Source organism: Meriones unguiculatus, chromosome 18 (genome assembly GCF_030254825.1).
Source record: "Meriones unguiculatus strain TT.TT164.6M chromosome 18, Bangor_MerUng_6.1, whole genome shotgun sequence".
Classification (NCBI taxonomy): Eukaryota; Metazoa; Chordata; class Mammalia; order Rodentia; family Muridae; genus Meriones; species Meriones unguiculatus.
This window is the reverse complement of record NC_083365.1, coordinates 3,070,809-3,090,374: the sequence shown is the minus strand read 5'-3', so window position 1 is coordinate 3,090,374 and position 19,566 is coordinate 3,070,809. Positions and strand designations below refer to the sequence as shown.

General features: G+C 36.6%; 1 pseudogene; it reads left to right on the top strand.

Annotated features, from left to right (window-relative positions):
* The first annotated feature begins 6,452 nt into the window (after window positions 1-6,452).
* LOC110544740 (olfactory receptor 4A5-like) lies at window positions 6,453-7,431 on the top strand (annotated as a pseudogene).
* Window positions 7,432-19,566: the final 12,135 nt, after the last annotated feature.

The window sequence follows — 19,566 nt, the reverse complement described above, 5'->3', positions numbered from 1 at the left end:
TTCAAGGATTTTCTCTGTTTGTGTTTTCTTTATTGATTCTAATTCTGTTTTCATATCTTGCACTATTTTCTTCATAAGTTTGAATGTGGATTCCTGTCTTTCCATAATGGCCCCTAATTTTTTGTTCATTTCCTCTCTCTATGCTTATACTTGTGTCTCTACCCGTGCCTGTAGGTTTTTTGTTTTATTTTGTTTTCTTTGACTATGTTTGCCTATATTTCTTTGAGAATTTTGTTGGTTTCCTCTTTATGTGCTTCTAATAACTGGATAAGCATAGATTTGAGATCATTTTCCGGTGTTTCCAATGAATCAAAATATCCTTTGATTTTGGTGATTGCTGGTGAAGCCATGATATCCTGGTTTTTGTTGGGTGTGTTCTTACACTGACCTCTAGCCATCTGCTTTAATGTAACCTTCACTGTTTGTTCCTGGAGTCTGTACTTCAGACTGGGTCTGTCTGTCTGGAGTATTCCTCAGGAAGATAAAAGAGGTCCACTGGTTTGAGAGTGTATTTTGGTGTTTCAGCTGTAACTAAGGGAGGAAGGTCACAGGCATATGTGCACAGGGTGGGAATATGCTTGGAAGTATGCCTGGAAGGACAGGGTGCTAGAGCAGTGTATGTGCCTGGAGGGGTGGAGCGTAAGCACAGGAGGGGCTGCTGGCACTTTTTGCAGGCATAATGTGCATGTGCAGGTGCCCTGAATGCCTCAGTGGCCCACAGGCTGCCATTCTCTCCTCTAGGTATTCAGATTTGTCTGGGTTGCACCATCTTGGCTCTAGAAATTTTTTGCTTGGACTTCACTGGGAGAACCTTAGAATAGGATCTTCAATGTTGAGAATTCTCTCATAATTTTTCCTATGTTGCCCACAGTGGGGGTGAGGGTGGGAGGGATCCTATGTCTGGCTGCTAGAGTAGAGGAAACCTGGATCTGAGGCTCTGTATGCACTCACTTGAAGGTGCACTCAAGCACTAGCTAGCAGGCCTATTTGGAAAGCACAGGGATTACCCTTGTTCTCTGTTCTCAGATTTGGGCAAATGAAAGTGCAGGAGATCTGTCAGCTCAGCATTGTTGTCTGTTTGGCCGCTGGGTTGGGAGACCTGTATTTTGGGGCAGCTGCCTCTGCTGCCTTAGTCAAGGAGCATGGAGGCTCCTTCTTGGGGCAGCCACCACTGCATTTATTGCTTAATTCTCTATGTTTATATTTATGGCTTTTTGTAAACAACAAGAGTGTTATATAAGATAGGATAAACATACTAAAATCTGTATACCTAAAGAAGCTAAACAATAAGGAGGACCCTGGGCAAGATGATCAATCCTCATTTAGAAAGACAAATGGGATGGAGATTGGAAGTAGGAGGAAACAAGTAACAGGACAGGAGCCTACCATAGAGGGCCTCTGAAAGACTAACTAGCAGTGTATCAAAGCAGATGCTGAGACTCATGACCAAACCTTGGGCAGAGTATAGGGAATCATATAAAAGAAGGGGGAGTTAGTAAGACCTGGAAAGGACAGGAGCTCCACAAGGACCAAATATATCTGGGCACAGGGGTCTTCTCTGAGATGGTTTCTCTAACCAAGGACCATACATGGATACAACTTAGAACCCCTGCTTGGGTGTAGCCCATAGCAGTGCAGTAACCTAGTAAGGGGAACAGGGACTGTCTCTGACATGAACTCAATGGCTGGCTCTTTGACACCCCCCCCCTCCATGAGGGAATAGCAGCTTTGCTAGGCCACAGAGGAGGACATTGCAGCCAGTCCTGAAGAGACCTGATAAGCTAGGGTCAGGTGGAAGGGGAGGAGGACCTCCCCTATCAGTGGACTTTGAGAGGGGCAGGGAGGAGATAAGGGAGAGAAGGTGAGATTTGGAGAGAATGAAGGAGGGATACAAAGTAAATAAACTGTAATTAATATAAAAATAAAAATTTAATTAAAAAAGAGTATTTTATAAATGACTGACAGTTGCAATCAGTTATTGGGTACAAATAAAGTACAATATGTAATTTTTGTCAAAAAATAACTCAGAATTATTTAATTAAAATCATATAGTAATTAACGAATTGAACAATCATAATGAAGGTCATTGTAGTCCTATCTCAATTTAATTAAGGCCCCATCAAAAGTGTCTATACCTACTAAATGGCAGAATCATTGTCTCCTCCACGGGTAGACTATAAGTCTGAACCTTCGCAGACTTCACAGACTTCAGTTCAAACCCTGCAGCTCAAAGCAGTTGTGCAGATTCTCTCAGTGCAGGGCTATGTTTTGCTGGGCTGATGTTGGGAATTGGGTGTTTTCAATATTACCCACCTTACTTAAATATTTCATACTTCAACTTTATCTCTTAGTTTCTTGATTAATATACTTGGAAATTTATTTTCTTATGATACATATTTCAAATAAACAATTGTTAGATTCTCATTCTTGGCAACATTCAAGGTGTTTACCTTTAGGGATTATTGAAAAGAAGTCCATTCAAAAGAGATGATCTCATTTGAGTTTGTTCCAAATATTTTAACAAGCTTATCTATTTAAATGTTGATAGTGCCAAAAAAAAGTCATAGGCAGAATTGTGAATATAAATGGAAGAAATATTGTCCTGATCAAATGGCCCAAGAAGTCTCTGGTATTTAACCCTTGATGTATCTTGTCTTTTTTCTTTCACATTTATGACACTTTTTGCAAGGTTTCAGCTTTCTTCAGTGTTTTACAGGGACATGTTTTTTAAAAATAAAGAAGAGGATTTTACAGAGACTCCATCTGAGTGATAGAGCCTGAAGGCTTCTGGAATTCTTCAGTAATTTAAACCACTGAGTACCTGACTTATTGTGAGTCACATGGATGCTGCTGTACTTTATTAAAGTCAAGGCTTTTTGATGCCTTTAATACAATTGACTCAAAAGAGAAAAATTATATAATTAATTTTAGTGTTGTGAATTTTTATTTAAATCTGACCATGTCAACAGGGCTGACAATTTCTAATAGGTGGATTTTATACATATACAAATAACAAGTCTTTGTATTTTTATGAAAAAAAATTAGGTGACAAAATCCACATACTTTTTCCAGTACACTTTAAAAGTAAATTTAAATATTTTAATTTTAAGTTTTAACTTGGATGCTCTTACATTTCTTTGAAAGACTGAGATACTTTGAAGTTTTATGGAAATGTATTTTATGCAATATCTTGATGGCCTTTCCTCATCTATTGAACAGTCGTAGGCCGTCATCTGCTCTGTGAAGGCAAATAGATACATAAAATAATTTAAAGTATATCAGCAAAAGACCCCTCAAACAAAATTAACAACCATGTTGTGAGCTTATTGGACTACAAACAAGAATGTTACCTAAACATTCCTGTTGTACACTTAAATACAGATGGTCATTTAAGTCATGTATTTTCACAGGAACCATCTACATTGGGAAAATTAAAAGGTAACACAAATAAATTAATCATAAACTACAAGTACATTTTATATGAGTGTAATAGACTTTTTTTTTTCCTTCAGAGGACTGGGAGAGGACTATGTTCCATTTGGCCAAGAAGCAAGTGAAACATTTGACACATTACAAATGACAATTATTTATGATTTTTATTTTATGGAACATTGTGTTTTATGTGCTTCACTAACAAGGATGCATAATCACTTTAAATATATTTAAATTGGAAAATAAAAATGTATTATCACAAGTGCTTTAGGTGTACAAGAACAAATCTTTATCATATTTCACTTGCTTGATGTCTTTTATGTGTGTATATTGAAACTGTCCAATGAATTTGTTATTTTATGTAAACAGAGAAACTGACATGGGAATACATTACCCTATACCACAAATGTTTGCTAGTTTGTTATTGTGTAGTACTGTGTAGGGTATTTTAAAACCTTTATTTTATTGGATTATGTAAATATATTTTCATGAATGCATATGTTATAATCAGAGCAAACACCCTCTCTTTATTGCACTTTTTTATCCCCCTTCCAATCCCATTTGCTTCCCTGGACAGTTTCCTCTCCATTCTCATTTATTCTGTGAATATATGATTTTATGTATCTACTGAAAGTTTAAAACTCACAAATGAGAGAAAATGTAATATTGTCCCTCTATTAATGTGTTAAATTGACTAAGAGGTTTATTTCCAGTTGCATCTGTGTTTTGGAAAGTGATAAACTTCACTGCTCTTTAAAACTGATAGAAGTTCATTGCTAGGCAAAGCACTTTTTAAAATTAAAGAATGTTTTACAAAAGGAATGTTAATTAATAACAGGATAATAATAATAAAATAATAGCAGGCATAATAATTATTAACAGAAATAAACTATTATTTTTCTAGAAGTGTGTTAGCAGTAGTTTAAGATGAAAGTAGGCATGTTAGCCTTCAGTATTTATAAAGTCAAACCTTTGATAATGTACATTATACATAAGTCTAGTACAGTACAGCTTATGTACCCTGTTTTTTCTCTATTGTATAAATAATTACACTTGATATGAGAAAGTTTGGCTTCTTAGAAATCAATGCTGATCAATACTGAAAAACACTAAACTGTGAGAAGGTAAAATGTAGAAGACATAATTGGCATGCTATGTGCTATCCCTATGTTCTGTGACAGACATGCATATACCAGTTAGGAACTTTAAAATGATAATGATGATGTTCTGATTAAGGTCAAAGCAGAGATCTAAACGAGACATCTATAAGTTGCATCCCAACTCTTTCACGTGCAGCTCCGACTCAGTACATATTCTTCTCTGATACCAAGTTCATACAAATGGAATACTTACTTCACAGGTGAGTATTAAATATATATGCAAATTATTATGTATAATAAAAATATAATTTCTAGTGTATCATTTCAATCTAAATTCAGAAAGTGGTTCATGAGGTGTATATATGCATTACATCTTCATTCTTGCTAAATGGACAGAAATTTTCATGACATATTCTCAGCTGATGCTCACAGTAGAACATCCAAAAATACTAAGCACAGCCACCACCAAAATGTCTGAAGTTATAAGCAGTGTTTTAGACACTTCATATGAAAGTAAGAACACCAACAGACCATTCAGGAGATGGATATCATGGAAGTTCCTGTGGTACAAATGGTGAAACACAGGCAGGGGCGATTTACTAAGATGGCCAATATCAGAATGATATTTACTGAATGAACCTTATGTGTGTGGCTTCAGGGTCCACAGTGTTCATCACTGCCATTTTTTCTGTCCAAGTATTTCTCAGATTTTTTCTTACTACAAATGTGAGAAACAATGAAATGACATCAGAAGAGAAAGGGAAGTAATGGTGCTAGAGACCATTAGAGACTATGAGACTGGGAAATATTTTGAAATATTGTCTAATTGTTTTCCAGGATACAAATAGAGATATATTTGTAATTATGTTTAGAAAATGAACTTAACCCATATCTTTGTATATTGGTTATACACTTTCTTTGCATGTTCTGCATTTGGGGATGTATACAACAAATTCTTTTGTGAGGATCTCGGCATCCTTATCCTAGATGCTTAAATTTATTAATATTAAATTTAATCTTAATTTTCAGATTAAAAACCATATGCCTTCACTATTAACTTTCTCTTTTATTTTTCCTCTGTCTCTTTGCCTAACGATTCCTAAGAATTCTGGAAAAAAATACTGTCTGCTAATGCAACACTTGATAAGAGCCATGGGTTAATTCAGGTAAAGTAAAAATATTTTTTAAAATCTTACTGGTGGATGTTTCTGTGTTGGTAAGCAAAATATGGCAGACTCAGATGAAGCAATTACTATTAGCAATGTTGTCTCAAAAATATTGGAGCTATTTTATGCAGTTCAAAATTTCCTTCAGTTTTTACATTAAGTGAGATATATATGACTATAATTATCTCGTGAAGTGCAGTGTCTATGTCAAATAGTGCAATATAATAGCACTGACAAGAATCCTTGAGGATCAGTGCTTTTGGGGACACCACCCAAGTTTATATTTTAAAATATTTTGCACAGATATTACTAGCTCAGAATCTTCCTGTTTTTTAGGTGATATACTTAGGTAATGCCACAACCATTTTTCAAGTTTCTTAAAAGAGAAATCTTTGCTGTTATCATTTACTGCTAAGATGTAATATGTTTTACATAACTACTTTTGTGGGTGACAGACACCTCTCTAGATCCATACTTTTATATGTTTGAGTGACATATATTTCTGTTTGAATTTCTGTCTGAAGATCCACTGTTATTTTGATAAACCTTGTAGTTAGCGATTTATTAAAAGAAAGTGAATGGAGCTTGTCACAAGGTGAAGATCAGTAGATATTCACTAAATGCCTACTATTGGTTTCCTACTGTAGAAGACAGTATATGCATCATGACAGAATGCATTCATGGTCTTGTTCAGTTCATGGCAGGTCCCATTCTCCTGAGCTCTTTCTCTGAAAAAAGCCTGATAGAAGAATAAATGGGCCAGAGCAACAATGTCACAGAATTTGTTCTTCTGGGCTTCACTCAGGATCCTGCAAGGCAAAGAGCATTATTTGTTACATTTTTACTCATGTACATTGTGACGATGGTGGTCAACCTGCTCTTTGTGGGGAGAGTGATTGCTAGCCCTTCTTTGGGATCCCCAATGTACTTCTTCCTTGCCTCTCTGTCACTTATGGATGCTGTTTATTCCACTGCTATCTCACCCAAGTTGATTGTAGACTTGCTCCATGATAAAAAAGACCACCTCCTTCACAGCTTGCATAAGCCAGCTCTTTATAAAAAACTTGTTTGGTGGTGTTGATATTGTCATTCTGGTGGCAATGGCTATGATTGCTATGTGGCTATCTAGAAGCCACTTCATTATTTAACTATCATGAATCCACGGATGTGTACCCTCTTCTTGGTTATGGCCTGGGTGGGAGGTTTCACACATGCTTTATTTCAAGTTCTCGCTGTGTATAAACTTCCTTTCTGCGGTCCCAATGTCATTGACGACTTTGGCTGTGACATATACCCACTATTGCTACTTGCATGCACAGATACTTACTTCATTGGCCTCTCTGTCATTGGCAATAATGGAGCCATGTGTATAGTGATATTCCTCCTACTACTACTCTCCTATGGAATAATCATACGGTCTCTCAAGAATTACAGTCAGGAAGGGAGGCGCAAAGCTCTGTCTGCCTGCAGCTCCCATATCACTGTCATTTTCCTTTTTTTTTTTTTTTGTTCCTTGTATTTTCATGTATGTTAGACCTGTTTCTAGTTTTCCTGTTGATAAATCCATCACTGTATTTTATACTGTTGTCACTCCAATGTTGAATCCTTTAATATATACATTGAGAAATTCAGAGATGAAAATTTGTATGGAAAAGCTTCTGCAAAAAGTGTTAAGTCCCAACAGAAGAAGAATTTCTTCTTGCTGCTCATATTACTATAGAAAACAATCATAAATAAATTGGGTTACATAGTAATGGGAAGAGGGACTGCCTCTGACATAATCTGAGTGGCCTGCTCTTTGATCACCTCCCTCTGGGGGGGGAGCAGCCTTACCAGGCCATAGTAGAGGACAATGCAGCCACTTTTGATGTGAACTGACAGACTAAGATCAGAAAGGAGAGGAGAACCTCCCCTATTAGTGGACTTGGGGAGTGGCGTGCAAGCAGAGGGAGGAGGGAAGGTGGGATTGGGAGGGGAGGAGGGAGGGGCTTATGGGGGGATGCAGAATGAATAAAGTGTAATTGATGAAAAATTTAAAAAAAATTCTTTTTAATTAAATTTTTATTATTTTTTATATTAATTACAGTTTATTTACAAATAAAATTTTATAGTATAAGTTTCACCTTGAACATTAACACTAGGAGTTGATATTGTGAAATTACTTGTATTGTGAATGTAATTGATAGATATTAGTATCCGTTGTGAATTTTTTATAATTAGTGTAGTTATGTATAATCTTTCATTTATTAGCTACTTCTTTTAACCATTTTTGATGATTGCATATTATATATTGCTTCACATTTTCAATAAATAAATTAATTTTTTCACATATTTTGATCACAGTTTTCTTCCCAAATCTTCCAAGCTCCTTTTCTTCCCTTACCTTCTCATCCAACTTCATGTTCTCTTTCCCTCTTTCTCTCTCTCTCCTTTCCCTCTTAACCCTCTTGAAACCAACCAACCAAACAAACAAAAAAACCTCAAACATGAAAACAAAGAAATGAACAAACGAAAAACTCAAGAAGACAAAAAAAATACCAAACTGAACAAAATGAAACAAAAAGCTCCCTGTCCTCCAACAAACCAAATCAAACAAAACCCATGGATTTCATTTTCTCTTGGTCAAACGAGTCTTGGGCATGAGACCCATCCTGGAGTTTGGTTGATAAACCCAATGACACTCCATTGGAAAATACCGCTTTCCCCTCTCCCGGCTGGTATCAATTACAGATAGGTTCTGCTTAGGCATGAAACTGTGTTTATATTGTCTGTTCAGTACTGAGATTTTGTCTTGCTTTAATCTGTAAAGGTTGTGTGCATGCTGTCACAGACTCTGTGAATTGATACATGCTTCAGTGTCTGGAAAACTTTGCTTGAAGTCATCCACAACCTTTAGCTTTTATAGTCTTTCCACTTCTTCTGCATAGGTCTCTGAGCCTTGAAGGGAGGGATTAGATGAAGATATTTCATTTAGGAGAAATGTGATGTACTTAGTCTTAAATGGTTTTCTTAATATAATTGATTTGGTGGACTTCTTTAGGTTTTTTAGGAACTAATTCTGTATTTTCATATGGATTATAAAATCTCTTCCATTTATAGTTATTTCTGTACTAATTTTATTTATTTTGATAATAAAAATCCTAATTTAATTAAACTCTACCTTAAAATACCTCTTTAAATGTTTTTTTTTTCAATGCAGTTTATTCAGGAACCTTGAACAATCATCTGACCCTGGGGAAAGCCAGCCCACAGTTTAAATAGCCTCTGGGTAGCCAACCCCAGCGTGCCATGTGGGCAATGCAGATAGGTCCACATACATGGTAGCAAGCCAGATCCTCAGCCTTAGCCAAATGTGGAATTGTTCCTGACAGAGAGCACTCACCATCGGGAAGGTGGAAGGCGGAAACCAGCTCCATCTTTAAGGCACAGCATTCCGCAGCTCTCTACAGTTCCCCCTTTTTGTTTTAGACGCATCAGTCAAGAGTAGAGGTCTGATCTCTGATATTAGAAATAAATTGGGACTTTGTACTGATGTTCATTTAGGTGTCATCCACCTAAAGAGCATCAGACCCGTCCGATACCTTTTTCTCAGAGGCGGGACCTGGGCATCTTTTTAAAAATAAATTTATTGAAATACTTATAATTTGTGATGTATCTATGTTGTTTTGAAATGTGTAAGCATTATATAGTGGCAAACTGACTTACTTTCATTTTGTTATCTCTGCTATCATCTGTATGTAATGAGAAATCCATGATCTATTTTTTATGCCTTGTAAATTGGAGTATTTTTTTCTTAATGTTGTCCTTTTTCATTTTCCTAAAAGAAGTATTTCCTTGTTTGATGACATAGCATGTTGTTTATGTTTTATGTTCTTGTTCATATGAGTCTCTTTTTAAACTACCTAATTTGGTGAATTAACCTTTTTCCTAATTTAATACTTTATTATTGGATGCCAATAAAGCAGGCTTTGAAAAGCAATAAAATATTTTCCTTTAAATAGTATTTAAACAACTTTTGCAAAATAAGAATTGCTTTGTTTGATGGTGTGTTTAACATATAAGTAGTTTAGAGAAGAGCTGCTGTCTTGATCTCATTACATCTTTCTTTTGAAGAACATGAAAATTATGTTTCTGCAGGTACTTCATTAGTTTTATTCTTAGTTTGTTTTCATTATTTAGAATCATCACATTTTTTTTCTGCTCAAAGCAATTGTGTGCTGAATTGGCAGAAGCAAGCAAGTGGGCTTCCTGGAGGCAGCCCACTCATTTTTGCACGACTGACAAATGGGTTTATACCTGGTGTAGGATTTTGCCTCAAGACTTCCTACTGTTGCTATACTGCCTTTCCATGTTTGTTTCATATATCTGGCATGGCAGAGACCCTCATTACTTATTGTTTCACTATGTTGGGCAGATTTCCTGCAGATTATTTTGAAGATGTATCTTCATAGTGCTGTTTCAACAAGTTGATGATTTCATAACCCCTGATGATGATTTTAAAGAATTTCTGAATTGACTTAAGTAATTTCAAAACCCTCTTGCAGTGTAACAAAAACTGCTAGGAGCTCTATGAACCTCCACAGGTCAAGTACTTGATTTACACCAAGAGGGAAAACAAGATTGAAACAAATTAGTAATCAAAGAAATACATTCATTCTAGGTTTAATCCAAGGATAAGGCCCAGGTATACAACACGATAAGAAAGACATATGAATAGAGAATCAAAGAATAAATGGTTAGCTATACAAGATAAGACATGTTTCTTTTTTTTTTTTTTTCAATGCAGTTTATTCAGGAACCTTGAACAATCCTCGGACCCTGGGGAAAGCCAGCCCACAGCTTAAATAGCCTCTGGGTAGCCAACCTAGGCGTGCCACGTGGGCAATGCAGATAGGTCCACATACATGGAAGCAAGCCAGATCCTCAGCCTTACCCGAATGTGGAGTTGTTCGTGACAGAGAGCACTCACCATCGGGAAGGTGGAAGGCGGAAACCAGCTCCATCTTTAAGGCATAGCATTCCGCAGCTCTCTACAGTTCCCCCTTTTTGTTTTAGACGCATCAGTAAAGAGTAGAGGTCTGATCTCTGATATTAGAAATAAATTGGGACTTTGTACCGATGTTCATTTGGGTGTCATCCACCCAAAGAGCATCAGACCCGTCCGATACCTTTTTCTCAGAGGCGGGACCTGGGGCATCAACCCGCATGCAATCAAAGACATCTGTTTCTTAGAAAAACCTTGATATAAAATACTTGCTTTGAACATATAAAGTTCATTGAAATAAGACAAAACTGTTTTGAACTCATAATATTTAGATAAAGCCATTGCTTTAGACTTATAATAAACAAAGTATCTAGTTAGACACTAGGATCAGTAGTCCTACTGTAAAACCCCTTTTATGTATCTATTTTTGAATTATATATACAGATATATATATTCATATATAGAGAACCTTCTTATTAGAGTATGAAAATCCAAGACAGAATTAAATATGTGTTGAGGCCATCCACTTCATCCAAAAATATGTCTTTCTGTCTAATTGTCTGTATATATTTTATATATGTATATTTATATCTGTATGTTTACATATATGTGGATGAATGGTGTCTTTGGGAGCTTCCTTGTGTTGTCTATTGATTGTATGTGTGCATGTGTGTGGGAGATTTGTAAATATCTGCCTGTTTTGTCTGTCAAATGTGTACATTTTTGCATGTTTCTGAATTTAGTAAGTTTAGTAAGGAGTCTGGAGTGTTTTTCAGCCTTCTTTATTAATTAAATTTAAATTCTTTTTTTACATTAAATACATTCTATTTGCTTTGTATCCCAGCTGTAGCCCCCTCCCTCATTACCTCCCAATCCCACCCTCCCTCCCTCATCTTCTTCCATGCCTCTCTCTAAGTCCACTGATAGGGGAAGTCCTCCTCCCCTTCCATCTGACTCTAACTTGTCAGGTCTCATCAGGGCTGGCTGCAATATCCTTCTCGGTGGTTTGGAAAGGCTGCTCCTCCCTCGGGGTCATGGTGGTCAAATAGCCAGTCACTGAGTTGATGTCAAAAACAGTTCCCCTTACTAGGGAACCCACGTGGATACTGAGCTGCCATGGGCTACACCCAAGCAGGGGTTCTATGTTATATCCATGAATGGTCCTTGGTTGGAGTATCAGTCTCAGAAAAGACCCATGTGCTCTGATATTTTGGTTTTGTTGCTTTCCTTGTGGAGCTCCTGTCACCTCCAGGTCTTACTTACTCCCCCTTCTTTCATATGATTCCCTGTACTCTGTCCAAAGTTTGGTTATGAGTCTCAGCACTTGCTTTGATACATTGATAGGTAGAGTCTTTCAGAGGCCCTCTGTGGTAGGCTCTCCTAGGCATAAATAAAAAATATGCTCAAGTACACAACAAAGAAAAGACATTTGCTTAACCATGTTTGTAGCAGCTTTATTTGTAATAGCCAGAACCTAGAAAACAACACAGATGTCCCTCAGCAGAGGAATGGTTACAGAAATTGTGGTACATTTAAACGATGGAATACTACTCAGCAATTAAAAACAAGGAAATCATGAAATTTGTAGGCAAATGGTGAGAACTATAAAAGATCATCCTGAGTGAGGTGTCCTAGAAGCAGAAAGACATGTATGGTGTATACTCACTTATAAGTGGATACTAGACCTATAAAATAGGATAAACATACTAAAATCTGTATACCTAAAGAAGCTAAACATGAAGGAGGATCTGAGTGAGATGATCAATCCTTACTTAGAAACATAAATGGCTTTTATTTGTTTGTTTTCATAGAAAAAGTGTTTCTTTTTAAAATGTATTACTTTGTATCCCAGCTGTAGACCCCCTGTCTTATCTCCTCCCAATCCCATTCTACTTCCTCTTCTCCTCCCATGCCCCTCTCCAAGTCCACTGATAGGGGAAGTCCTCCTTCCTTTCCATCTGACCCTAGCCTATCAGGTCTCATCAGGACTGAATGCATTGTCTTCCTCTGTAGCCTGGCAAGGCTTCTCAGGCTACTCCCCATTCATGGGGAGGAGATCAAAGAGGAAGCCACTGAGTTCATGTCAGAGACAGCCCCTGTTCCCCTTACCGGGAAACCCACTTGGAGACTGAGCTGCCTTGTGCTACACTTGTGCAGGGGTTCTAGGTTATCTCCATGCATGGCCCTTGACTATACCTTCCAGCAAGCCACTGTTCATTCCTGAGCCATTAAATCAATTGAATTAGGTTTTTCTTTTTTACAACCCCTTTTATTTACAGAAAGAAACTGTCAGGGTTTGTTCTGCCACTGCTTGTACTCTGAATTAAAGAAGCCACCTGTTTACCTGATTAAGACCCTTTGCTGTCTTTTCTTTTAGAGGCTCTCATGGGAGTTAGCTGCTCCTGGGAGTTAAACTGTATATAGAGTTAAACTGTACATACAGAATTAAAATGTATGTATAGAGAGCCCCAAATATCAAGGCTACCAAAGTGGAAATTTAAAAGTTAAAGTGTATATAAAGAGTAGCAAGGCTACCAGCCTGAGACTTTAAGAGTTATAAACACCAGGCACAAGCTGGTCATCTCTGACACTGCGACCCACCTTGGTTCACCCTGTGTGCTGGAACTGGTCTCTAGTATTTTTCTTTTCAGTTTTTTTTTTAATTTGTGTCATTTTAATTAAATGTCTCCTTTCTATTCTGCATTTGCTAGTGATTGTGACAAATATGAATTCTGATGCTTTATCAAGAATCTTTATATAATGTGATGAAATTTTTGTTAGTTCTTTGGATTTTCTAGATTAAAAAAAATGATACCATCTGCATTTCCCTGATGACTAACGATGTTGAGTATTCCTTTAATTGTTTCTCTTCAATTTGATATTACTCTGTTGAAAATTCTTTGCTTACCTCTGTACTTCATTTTTAATTGGATTATTTGGTTTGTTGGTGTATAATTCCTTGAGTTCTTTACATATTCTAGATATTAGTATTTATCAGATGTAGGGTTGGTGAAGAACTTTTACCCATCTCTAGGCTGTGGTTTTGTTCTGTTGACAGTGTCCTTTGCTTTACAGAAGCTTTTCAGTTTCATGAGGTCCCATTTATTGAATGTTGATCTTAGAGCCTGAGCTGTTGTTGTTCGATTCAGGAAGTTGTCTCCTGTGCCAATGAGTTAGAGGCTATTCCCCACTTTTTCTTCCAACAGATTTAGTGTGTCTGGTTTTAGGTCAATTGGCAGCACAGTCTCCACTTAGATTATTGAGTGTGTAAAGCAGGGGAATGCCTCTATCATGAACTTGTTTGCCTGCTCTTTGATCACTCACTCCTGATGATGCGGCCTTGCCAGGCCATGGAGGAAGAGATTATAGGCAGTCCTGATGAAACTTGACAAGCTATGGGCAGATGACAATGTTAGAGAACTCCCCCTTTCAGTGGACTAGGGCAAAGGGATAGGGGGAAGAAGAAGGAATGGTGAGACTGAGGGGCAGCTTCTATTTGGCTATATAATGAATAAATTGTAAAAAATAAAATAAAACAACAAAAATGGTACCATCTGGAAAAAGTGTTTATGGTTCCAACAATGTCTATCTAATATTTGTAACATATCTTGTCATTGGGCTGATGTATTAGTTAAAACTGAAAAATAACTATCATCATTTGGAAGATACTACTTAAATTAGTCTTAGTTTTTTTTTCATGGAGGCAGTCAAAATGATTTATAAAGCTTCCTCCACTAACAAGGGTTTGAATATATTTTAAATGACCATAACCCCATTGTGAGGTCTACTAATTTATACTCTGAGAACCTCAGTAATGGCCAGTGTTCCGGAGAAGCTTTATTGGAGAAAAGTGATACTAGGGTACATACAACTCATTTACCTTTGATATAGAGGGATTTAGATGTTATTACATGATTTTGAACAAATGTAATGCTATGTTTCACTTTATTCAACATATTTATATAAGTACAACTGAAATATGAACTCACATTTATATTATCAGTAACAGTATAGTTTTGCTACTATAAGCTCTATGACACTTTGTTTATAAATACTTGAATAATATGGATCTTAAAATTACATGGAAAGAATTATTGAATAATTTTTTTGTACTCATATAGAAGTAAAGTTAGTTTTCTTTTCTATATTGGAATTTTAAAGTATCCTTTTTTGTATATTATATAATCCTTTACTTAACCTATACTAAGGACTCCACCAGAAAATCTTATCTATGAAAGCTATTTTCTCTTTTTTATTTATTTTTTATTTTTTATTATGTTTTTTTTTTATTTTTCTTATTAGTTACATTTCATTAACTCTGTATCCCGCTCCCTCATTCTCTCACAATCCCACCCGCCGTCCTCCCTCATCTCCTCCCTGACCCTTTCCAAGTCTACTGATAGGGGAGGACCTCCTCCCCTTTCATCTGACCCTGTTTTATCAGGTATCTTCAGGACTGGCTGCAAAGTCCTCCTCTGTGGCCAAACAGGACTGCTCCTCCCTTGGGGGGTGGGGAGGTCAAAGAGCCAACCATTGAGTTCCTGTTAGAAATAGTCCTTGTTCCCCTCACTTTGGGAAACCAATTGGTTACTGAGCTACCACAGGCTACATCTGAGTGGAAGTTCTAGGTTATATCCATACATGGTCCTTGGTTGAGTGTCAGTCTCAAAAAAGACCCTGTGCCCAGATATATTTGGTCCTTGTGGAGCTCCTATCCTTTCCGCTTCATACTAACTCCCCTTCTTTCATCTGATTCCCTGTACTCTGTCGAAGGTTTGGTTATGAATCTTAGAATCTGCTTTGAAACACTGCTAGGTAGAGTCTTTCAGATGCCTTCTGTGGTAGACTCCTGTCATATGTTCAATGCAAATCCCATTTGTCTTTCTAAATGAGGATTGATCATCTTACCCAATGTCTGCTTTCTTAATTATCTTTTTTAGGTGTATAGATTTCATTATGTTTATCATATCTTATAGGTTTATATAAGCGAGTATATCCCATGTTTGTCTTTCTCCTTCGGGGATACTTCACTCAGAATGATCTTTTCTAGATCCCACCATTTGCCTGCAAATTTCATGATTTCCTCCTTTTTGATTGCTGAGTAGTATTCCATTGTGTAAAAATACCACAATTTCTGTATCCATTCCTCCGTTGATGGACATCTGGGTTGTTTCCAGGTTCTGGCTATTACAAATAAAGCTGCTATAAACATGGTTGAGCAAATGTCCTTGTTGTGTACTTGAGCAAATTTTGGGTGTATACCTAGCAGTGGTATAGCTGGGTCTTGAGGAAGCACTATTCCTAATTGTCTGAGAAAGCGCCAGACAGACTTCCAGAGTGGTTGTACCAGTTTACATTGCCACCAGCAGTGGAGGAGGGTTCACCTTTCTCCACATTTTCTCCAGCATGTGTTGTCACCTGAGTTTTTCATCTTGGCCATTCTGATGAGTGTAACGTGAAATATCAGGGTCGTTTTGATTTGCATTTTCCCTGATGGCTAATGAGGTTGAGCATTTATTGAAGTGTTTCACTGCCATTCGATATTACTCTGCCGAGAATTCTTTTTTAAGCTCTGTTCACCATTTTTTAATTGGATTACTTGGTTTGCTGCTTTTCAACTTCTTTAGTTCTTTTATATAAAGAGGGTATTAGCCCTCTGTCAGATAAAGGGTTGGTGAAGATTCTTTCCCAATCTGTAGGCAGTCGTTTTGTTTTGATGACTGTGTCCTTTGCTTTACAGAAGCTTTTCAGTTTCATGAGGTCCCATTTATTGATTGTTGCTCTTAGAGCCTCGGCTGTTGGTCTTCTGTTCAGAAAGTTGTCTCCTGTGCCAATGAGTTCTAGGCTCTTCCTCACATTTTCTACTAACAGGTTTAGTGTGTCTGGTTTTATATTGAGGTCTTTGATCCACTTGAACTTTACTTTTGTGCAGGGAGATCAGCATGGATCTATTTGCATTTTTTTCTACATGTAGACATCCAGTTAGCCCAGCACCATTTGTTGAAGATGCTATCTTTTTTCCATTGTATGATTTTGGAATCTTTGTCAAAGATCAGGTGTCCATAAGTGTGTGGGTTTATTTCAGGGTCTTCTATTCTATTCCATTGATCCACCAGTAGGTTTCTATGCCAGAAACACACAGTTTTTAATATTGCTTTATAGTACAGCTTGAGATTGGGGATGGAGATACCTCCAGAAGATCTTTTATTGTAGAGGATTGTTTTCGCAAATCTGGGTTTCTTGATATTCCATATGAAGCTGAGAATCTTTTTTTCAAGGTCTGAAAAGAACTGAGTTGGTATTTTGATGGGAATTGTGTTGAATCTGTAGATTGCTTTGGGCAGGATGGCCAGTTTCACAATGTTAATCCTACCAATCCATGAGCACAGGACATCTTTCCATCTTTTGATAATCTTCTTCAATTTCTTTCTTCAGAGACTTGAAGTATTTCTCAAACAGGTCTTTCACTTGCTTGGTTAGTGTCACCCCAAGGTACTTTATGTTATTAGTGGCTATTGTGAAGGGTGTTGTTTCCCTAATTTCTTTCTCAGGCCCTTTGTCTTTGGTATACAGGAGGGCTTCTGATTTTTTTTTTTTTAGTTGATTTTGTATCCTCCCACTTTGCTGAAAGTGTTTATCAGCTGAAGGAGTTCTCTGGTTGAATTTTTGGGGTCACTCATGTATACTATCATATCATCTGCAAATAGTGACACTTTGACCTCTTCCTTTCCAATTTGTATCCCTTTGATCTCCCTTAGTTGTCTTATTGCTCTGGCTAGGACTTCAAGTACTATGTTGAAGAGATATGGAGAGAGTGGGCAGCCTTGTCTTGTCCCTGATTTCAGTGGGATTGATTTAAGTTTTTCTCCATTGAGTTTATGTTGGCTATAGGCTTGCTGTATATTGCCTTTACTATGTTTAGATATGTGCCTTGTATCCCTGATCTCTCCTTCAAGAAACAGCTAGCAGCTGGCCTCAACATCTTTATCAAGGTTGATGTGATGATGATAAATAGGTGCATCTGAGGGTATTCAAAGCCCTCCCTCATGAAAACAAGCCTTTGACCTTGTCTTCCTACCAGACCAATACAGAAAAACATGATGAGCTGAACTACTTCTGATTCTACAGCCCCTTTGCCAAATACTTCATCTTTTTAATCTGTGTTAAATTTAACCACAAAGTTAAATACCCCTCTGGGATTGAAGGGGTGGAGTTAAGCAGCTTCTTTTGTGATTCCCAAACTGCATTGTATTTTGTTTTCTTCCAAATAATTATTTTCAAAAAGCTGTATATGATCTCTCTCTATATATAATATATATATAAATATATATATTATATATATATATTAGAGACTTTAAAAAATTATATGGAAAAGCTGTGGAGTAAAATGTTCACTACAAAATAATAATTTCTCCTCACTGAACATACACTCTTGGTTAAGCAATATTTAGTAATAAATTTCGACAGTACGACTTCAGTATTCTACAGTTGTATCAACACTTGACATTGTGAGAAGTTTGGTATTTTTGTGAATTCAGCAGAGACAAGACTGGTGTTCGCTACTATGCTAGATTCTCTATTGCTACTGAAATTGATCATATCTTCATGTTTATTAGGCATCCCACTTTTAAAAAATCCTCTATGATATTTCTGTTGTTTTGTCCAATTTCCAAGTAAATTGTACTTCTAATATAATTTTATTGATGTAGTGTTTTGGCTATATTTTAAACTATTTATATTTTATATATCACAACATTTTTTGTTTGTGAGTCTTGTGTCATTTTGCCTTTTATTTTGATGAGCACAAACTTGTAATATAATTGAACTTTGTTTAATAAGAAGTATTGTTACCAAGAATATAATTTATATTTACAATGTGCATATCTTTTTTCAGAAATGTGTATTGTTGGACATCCCAGGCTACCATGAGCATGACCATGTCTGGGCAGGTGGTTTATTAAAAAAGCCAAATGAAGTAGTTTTCTGAGGAAAGGGGGAGTGTTGAGAAGTGAGAGGAGTGGGAGGGTAGGTCTCAGAGGGGAAGAGGGATGGGGTTACAACAAAGATGTAAAGTGAATTGGTTACATTTTATTAACTCTGTATCCCAGCTGTATCCGGTTCCCTCATTTCCTCCCAACTCCTCCCTCCCCCCCCCTCAACTCCTCTCTGCCCCTTTCCAAGTCCACAGATTGGGGAGGACCTCTTCTCCTTTCATCTGACCCTGTTAAAGTAATTTTTAATTGGAATGTTTGCTTTCTTACTATTGTGATAGTAAAAATATTTTCAACACATTATGAAAATAATCTTTTCCTCTAGTTGATATAATTTATGTGCAAGTCTCAGTCTATCTGTCTCAACTGTGTTTATTTAGTTGACTATAATTCAGAATGTTATTATGTGTCAGTGAAGTAGATTTTAACATACAGTAAAAGGCTTCTCATTTATTACTTTTATTAAAACATATTCCAGTATTACAGTAATTTCAAAGTCTGCATGAATGTTATAAGTTTATAAACTAAGAAAAAATTATATGTAAATAATTTAAAAGTAATGACTTCTTTAGAACACCCAGATATTCTTTTGTGGAAAATTCCTTTTCTCATTAATTCTTTGCATTTTTATTAGTTAGTGCCATAATCTTAATGAATTCGCTATGTCCACTGTGTTTAGGTTTATCTTGCTCTTGTTTTGCTAATGCCCTTATATTGAAAATTAAGTTATTTACTTGAGTTCTTTCTGATATTTTGATGTTGGTATTTCAGATTGCTTTCATTGCAATACACAAGTTTTTGTGTCTTGTATTTTCATTTCCTTCTAAGACTCATTTGATTTCCCCCTTGATTGCTATAGTGACCCATTTATCACTCTGTTATGTGTTATACAC